Source organism: Rhinolophus sinicus, chromosome 4 (assembly GCF_057876585.1).
Source record: "Rhinolophus sinicus isolate RSI-liver-muscle chromosome 4, RSI-T2T, whole genome shotgun sequence".
NCBI lineage: Eukaryota > Metazoa > Chordata > Mammalia > Chiroptera > Rhinolophidae > Rhinolophus > Rhinolophus sinicus.
Window position 1 is genome coordinate 89,775,799 of NC_142504.1, and position 6,545 is coordinate 89,782,343.

Below are 6,545 nucleotides of genomic sequence, written 5' to 3' on the forward strand. Positions count from 1 at the left end.
TTCTCTAGAGAAACAGAACCAATAGGTATCTATCTATCTATCTATCTATCTATCTATCTATCTATCTATCTATAAAGAAAGAGAGAGATGATTGATTGTTTGGTAAATACATAGATAGATAGACACATAGACAGATATATAAAAAGATATTTAATATGAGGGATTGCTGATGTGATTATGGAAGCTGCGAAGTTCCATGATCTGCCTTCTTCAAGCTGGTAGCCCAGGAAAGCCAGTGGTGTAGTTCTAGTCAAACCCCAAGGCCTGAGAACCAGCAGGACTAAAATCCAAGAGTAGAAAAAGATAAACGTTGCAGCCCAGAGAGAAAATCTATTTCTCTGCCTTTTTGGTCTAATCAAATCCTCAAGAGATTGAATGTTTCTCACTCCTGTGAATGAGGGTGATCTTCTTTACTCAGTCTAGAGATTCACATGCTAATCTCTTTTGGAAACACCCTCACAGACACACCCAGAAAATATGTTCTACCCGCCTTCTGGGCATCCCTTAACCCAGTCAAGTTGAGACACAAAATTAACCATCACACCATTATTTCCTCTTTTTTTTCTTCTTCTTTCCTCTATTCATTACCATTGTATGCTGTATGATATCTCCGAGTCATTTTTTCCTCCATAAGGAGGGTACATTATCTGAGATCTTCACAAATGAAAGGCAGCTTGGACAAGTATAAAATTCTTGTTTCTAAATTGTTTTCTTCAAAATTACATTGTACATTTGTACTACCGTCCCTTCAGCATTCTGCTTTGCAAATGTGAGTTTGGATGGCAACATAATTCTTGTACCTTTGAACGTTACTGGCTTACATTTCCAATTTGATATTTTTCTTAGTTTTGTAATTACAATGAAAATTGCCAGATGTGGATCTAACGTGCTTTTCTTTTCATTGATTTTGCCCTCACATTATGGACCTTTCAATCTATACATAGTTTCTAGACCTGAAGAAAGGCTTATCTTCCAGTATGTCTTTGATGTTTTCCTCTGCTTTTGTTGTTCTTTTCTCTTTTTCAGAAATACTTTTTATCTGTACATTTCTCACCCATTTTGGATTCTCTGCGTGTGTTATGATCTATTTCAGGACTTTGGTCTTTGCTATCTGTGACAGTTTTCTCAAGTTTGTCCTTCAAATTAGTGATTGAGTCTCCTGTGATTTAAAAATCAATTCTCTTTATATGCTCCACCAGGCTTTTGAATTTTATTTTTATTTCTTTATGTACATTAATTATCTTATCAATCTTCCTTTCCTTTTATTTTGTAGAATTTGCATATTAGCCTGGTAGGTTGCTCCTCATGGACCTCTGTGTTTTTTAGAAGAAGCTGTGCATTCTTCTATTGTATTGAGAAAGTCAGTATCTTGATTCTATAGGAGATAATTTCCAGAGGTTTTTCATTTGGGTACCCTTTATTTTTTCTGTGTTTGTTTGTTTTTCTGTTTGCTTATCTTTGAAGAGTTGGGGTTTAGCCACATATTTTAGAACTAGCTATAAATATACACCATTTTAGATTTCTCTTGGCTTACTTTGAACCGTTCCTACCCCATTTTTCTACTTTCCACCAGACTTGTGTATACTGCAGATTTCTGCTACAGGATCTGAATTTGTTCCTGTCTGTGCTGGCTTAGTGATACTCAAAAGTGAGAGACTGGTGAAAAAAATGGAATTGGAAACATATCCATTAATCCATGTTCTTCAGACATTCCCCCTGATCCCACTTGCCTGTGACACATGATTTTCTCCTTGCGGACAGCCCTATCCCTATGCTAAATTGTGCAGTATAAAGGCTCAATTGTGTTTTCTAAGAATTTCTAACTTCCAAATGGAAATGAAAATTGAAGGGTGGGAGACAGTGTCCTGAATGCCTGAAAAATCAGTACCTGTACAGAAGAGCAGTAATTATGCAGTTCTCTCACTTTTAATCTGAGTCTTGGCCCTAGAATGGCTGAAGGATGAGTTGACTTCCTGTTTTTCTACAGGTGATTTTCCTTTCAAAATTTAAAGGTTGCCATGGCCTGAGGTAAAGTCTGGGCAAGTTTTCCCTGATGTCAACATTTTAAAAGAGGAAAGTGGTCCAGAGAGGTCAACTAACTTTATCAAGGTCACATAGCTAGTAGTAGTGTCGGGACGGTTTTTTCCTGCAGGCCCCCGCTAAGAGCTCCATCCCCCCCTTATCGGAGCTGTCTCCTGCAGGCCACCAGCTCGGAGCTCCATCCCCTTCCTCCTCCCATACCTTATTATCGGAGATATCTCCGGTAGGCACCATATTTAGAGGCCTCCCTGTCAAAACAATGTTGAGCGATTACAGCTGCTAGGGATGGACCTCCCTGGCACCCCGGCTAGATTTTCCCCCAACCCAGAGGCCTAACCCTATAAAATAAAGCACCCCACCCCAGTAGGTGCTCAGTGTTTGGGAACAATCCCACTGAGCCCACCGTCGTAATAAAGCTGTGTTCTCCCTGATCTCTCTGTGTTGCTTGAGTCTCTTGGTCCTCGCTGCTTTTCCCCAACAGTAGGTTTGAGGGGTCACGTCAAGATCTCTAGATTCAGCATACTCTTCCTTAGTAAAACATCACACTGTCTTTCTTAAGTTTGTTCACTGATAAATCTGAGGAGAAACTGAGGATACTCCAACAGTAGTGAAAAGCATTTTTTTTTTTTTTGCAAAAAATAATATCTATCATTCCCATCCTGAATCTTATATAAAATAACAGCATGATTCAATTAATGCTTACCCACATGACATTTATCAACTAGAACTTCATTGCAATGGAATTTTACCTCCTCCTCATGCCTTCCTTAATTGCACTAGCTCATGTAATTTTCTCCTTTTCTGACCTCTTTTGATCTATATTGTTTTCAATCCCCATTACACCACACTGCGTGCTTTGGATCCTTTCTGGGGCCTTATCTTCCCAGATGACACCCAACATTCTTGTTGGCACAGGTCATGTTTTATTCATTGTTCTCCCATGGTATCTGCCATAAAAATAGGTCCACAGGAAGTGTTTACCCAGTGGCCTAGTCTAGAGTACAAGCTAAAATAGTAAGCATCTCTGGAGATGACTTATAGGAAAATTAAAATTTAATTAATTACTTAATAGTATCTGCACTTCTCTTAAGTTGGCACAAAATAGCTTTCGTTTACCTTTTTTGTTTCCTCCCTTACATTGGCAATTTTTCAGGGATATTAAGATATCTTGTTCAGCAAACATTTCATAAAGGTTTCCTATGTGCTGGGCACTATGCCACTCTACTAGGAAAAATAAATGAATAAGATACAGTCTCACTTGCAAACACTCACTGTCTGATGAGCAAAACAGACATGTATGTAAATGATCTCAGTCAAATTTGGGAAATGCTCCAATAAAGTTATGCACTAGAGAAGACATCAACTAGTTTACCTTGAGATAGTGTCAAGCTCTCGAGCTTATCCTTTTCAGAATAAAATTCAGCAAGCGAGCCCAATCCCAATGTACCAATAAAGCTGTAGTTTTCTGGAGACTTGAATATATTGAACAAACCTCACCTAATCCTGACAATGGTGCTATTTGGGATTCTAAGGGCACTGGGACCTCAAAAGAACAGCAGTAGAGCATGACCAACAGCATAAGAAATAATGAACATTTTTACAATGATGAAAAAATAAATCCCTTTCTTGTGTCCTTCTAAATTTACTTTGACTAGCTATTGAACAGGCGTTTCATAGATTCAATACATCACAACATATTAAGTGCTGCTCAGCTCCCGCCACTTCTGCTGCCCTGCTGTGGACCGTCTCTTTCTGTTTGCATCTTGTCCGTCCTCTGTGCATATAAACTAAGTGTCTCCATTTCTGCTCTCAGAGTGTACCATACCATACAACCGAGATTTCAAGAACAAATATCAACAGTGGCTAAGCCAAACATATCTTGTCAAGAGAGTGCCACTGCAGTGTAAAGATTGATTTGTCGAGGGAGGTCTTGCATATAAGTAGATGTGAAGGCAAGGACTGAGGTTAACAAGTTTCCACTCTGGGAGTTTATTTATAACAAAATAACACAAGGACAGTTCTGCCTCTGCCAATTACTTTCCATCTCTTCCTATATCCATCGCTATAGCAGCTTTATTCATTACCAGAAACCAGCCCTTCCAGTACAAATCCAGGTAAAGCTTTGTGGATAAATGTTTGCCCTCAAGACTTACGTTTTCATGTAGAGTAGGATTCTTTCATGCCAGTTAGTACTGTTTGGAGCTGCTCCCTGTGCCCAGCTCAGTGCTTAGTGCACAGAAGAAATAAAAGAGAATGAGAAGACTGCACTTTACATGTGAGGTACTCACAGAGATCAGACCCACAGACAAAACACGGAAGAAAGTGTGTGATTAAGAGTTAGTTGCATAAATTCCCAACCCTGAGAAGGGAGACATCATTTTGGGCTGGAGCAGTCAGGCTCAATAGAAGAAGTGGTTATTGAGTTGGTACTAGAGGAAGGTAGGTTGGGAGAAGATTGTGGTTAGTTACGTGGTTACGTGTAGATGGTAACAGGTATCATCATCTTTAATCTCAGTAAACTGACAGGGCCAGATGGCTGGATGCATAGAGAAAGTAGACAGACATAAGGATTGTTTGATTTAGGTATCTAACCACTCAATAAATAGGTATAGCATGCCCTAGGTGTTAGGGACCCAATATTGTAAAAGATCCAGTTTCCACCAAAAGAAGTTCACATCTTTTTGGAGAATACAGATAGTAGTAACAAACACCCCCACCCCCACCCCGTTTATCCAGCCCCATCAGAGATCTCAGGCCACGTCAGCACTCCTTGCCCCTAGCTAGAACACACTGAGCCCTCAGTGGACCCCAAAAGGGTACTTGTCCGGATGGATCCACAGTTCAATATGCGCCAGCACCTGGTTGGTGAAGGAGCTGCTCATTACAAAGCTGGGGTGACCCACGCAGCCCAGGTTGACCAGCCAGCCATCAGCCAGCAGGATGATGCAGTGCCCATTCTTCAGTCAGTAGTGGTCCACCTGAAGCTTGATGTTCACCTTCTCCACCACGTTCCCATGCAACCACCTGACATCAATCTCTATATCAAAGTGTCCAACATTACACACAATAGCATATCCTTCATCTGTTCAAAGTGCCGGCAGAGGATAATGTCGATACAGCTCATGGTGGTGACAAAGATGTCGCCCTCCTGACTGGCCTCGTCCATGGTGGTCACCTCATAGCCCTCCATGGCGGCCTGCAGACTGTTGATGGGGTCAATCTTGGTGATGATGACTCGGACCCTGAAACCCCTCAGGTCCTGGGCACGGCCCTTGTCCACGTCACCATAGTCTGCTATCACTGCCACCTTGCCCGCAATCATCATGTCTGTGTCCTGCTTGATGCCATCTATGAGGGACTCCCAGCAGCCATAGAGGTTGTCAAACTTGCTCTTGGTGACAGAGTCATTGACATTGATGGCTGGCACCTTCAGGATCCCACTGGTCATCATCTTCTGTAGGTCGTGGACCCCTGTCGTGGTCTCCTTAGAGATGCCTCCGATGCCTGACAGGAGCTGTGGGTACTTGGTGTGGATGAGGTTGGTGAGGTCACCGCCCTCCTCCAGAATCATGTTGAGGGGCCCATCCCTGAAGTACAGTGTCTGCTCAGTTCACCACACATACTCCTCATCTGTTTTAGCCTTCCAGGCAGACACTGGAATGCCGGCTTTGGCAGTGACAGGGCTGCATGGTCCTGGGTGAAGAAGATGTTGCAGTTGGACCGCTACACCTCAGCAGCCCAATTCTGCAATTAAACAAACCATTTGCAACAGATTCTTCTAAAACTGCTCTCCCCCAAATGGCAGCAGGTCACGACCTGGTCTAGAATCAATCAAATTACAAATAGTAGTTGGCCTATTCTAGTCAAGAGCAGGACTTTAGTGTGTACCACAATAGGCTTTCAAGTCCTTAGGGGGAAAATCTGCAGCCATCTCGGCCAGTTAACTCAGAATATCAAGATCATTGTTTGGCTAGCACTGTGGTTAGGTACTTTTACACTATGCCACAAGAGAAAAAGGGGGTGGGACACCGTAACCCTGGGAAAAGGCTGTCCCCTAACCCCCAAACTGATCTTCTCCTGCACCTAAACACTGTTGTCAGCCATGGCCAATAATTCTTAAAAGTATGTCCTTGGACATGAGGGGAATGAGGAAAATGTGTGGACACCATCTCCTTAGATTGTACAGTGAAAGAGTCCAAGCGAAACTATAAATTCTTGCAGAACTGCACTGTGGGCAGTGCATTTTAGGCATGGCCCCACCCTCCTCATTATAATCCCAGCCCAATGTTTTCACAGTCTGGAAAGTACCATAGTTGCCTTTTACATTCTACTTCCTATGAAGAATCAACTCATGGCCCTGTCCTTTCTCCAACTCCAACATCCTCCAAATCTACTCTGCATGAGTACATCTGGGCTCTCTGTTTCTTCTCCTGACTTACCTAAGCACCCCAAGTTCCAGTCCCACCTATGTTCTCCCCACTTGCAATCTTGTGTTGTCTTCTGCA

General features: G+C 42.2%; 1 pseudogene; it reads right to left on the bottom strand.

Moving 5' to 3' along the window:
* Positions 1–4,838: 4,838 nt before the first annotated feature.
* On the bottom strand, positions 4,839–6,309 carry LOC109452090 (adenosylhomocysteinase-like; annotated as a pseudogene).
* Between the last annotated feature and the right edge of the window lie 236 nt (positions 6,310–6,545).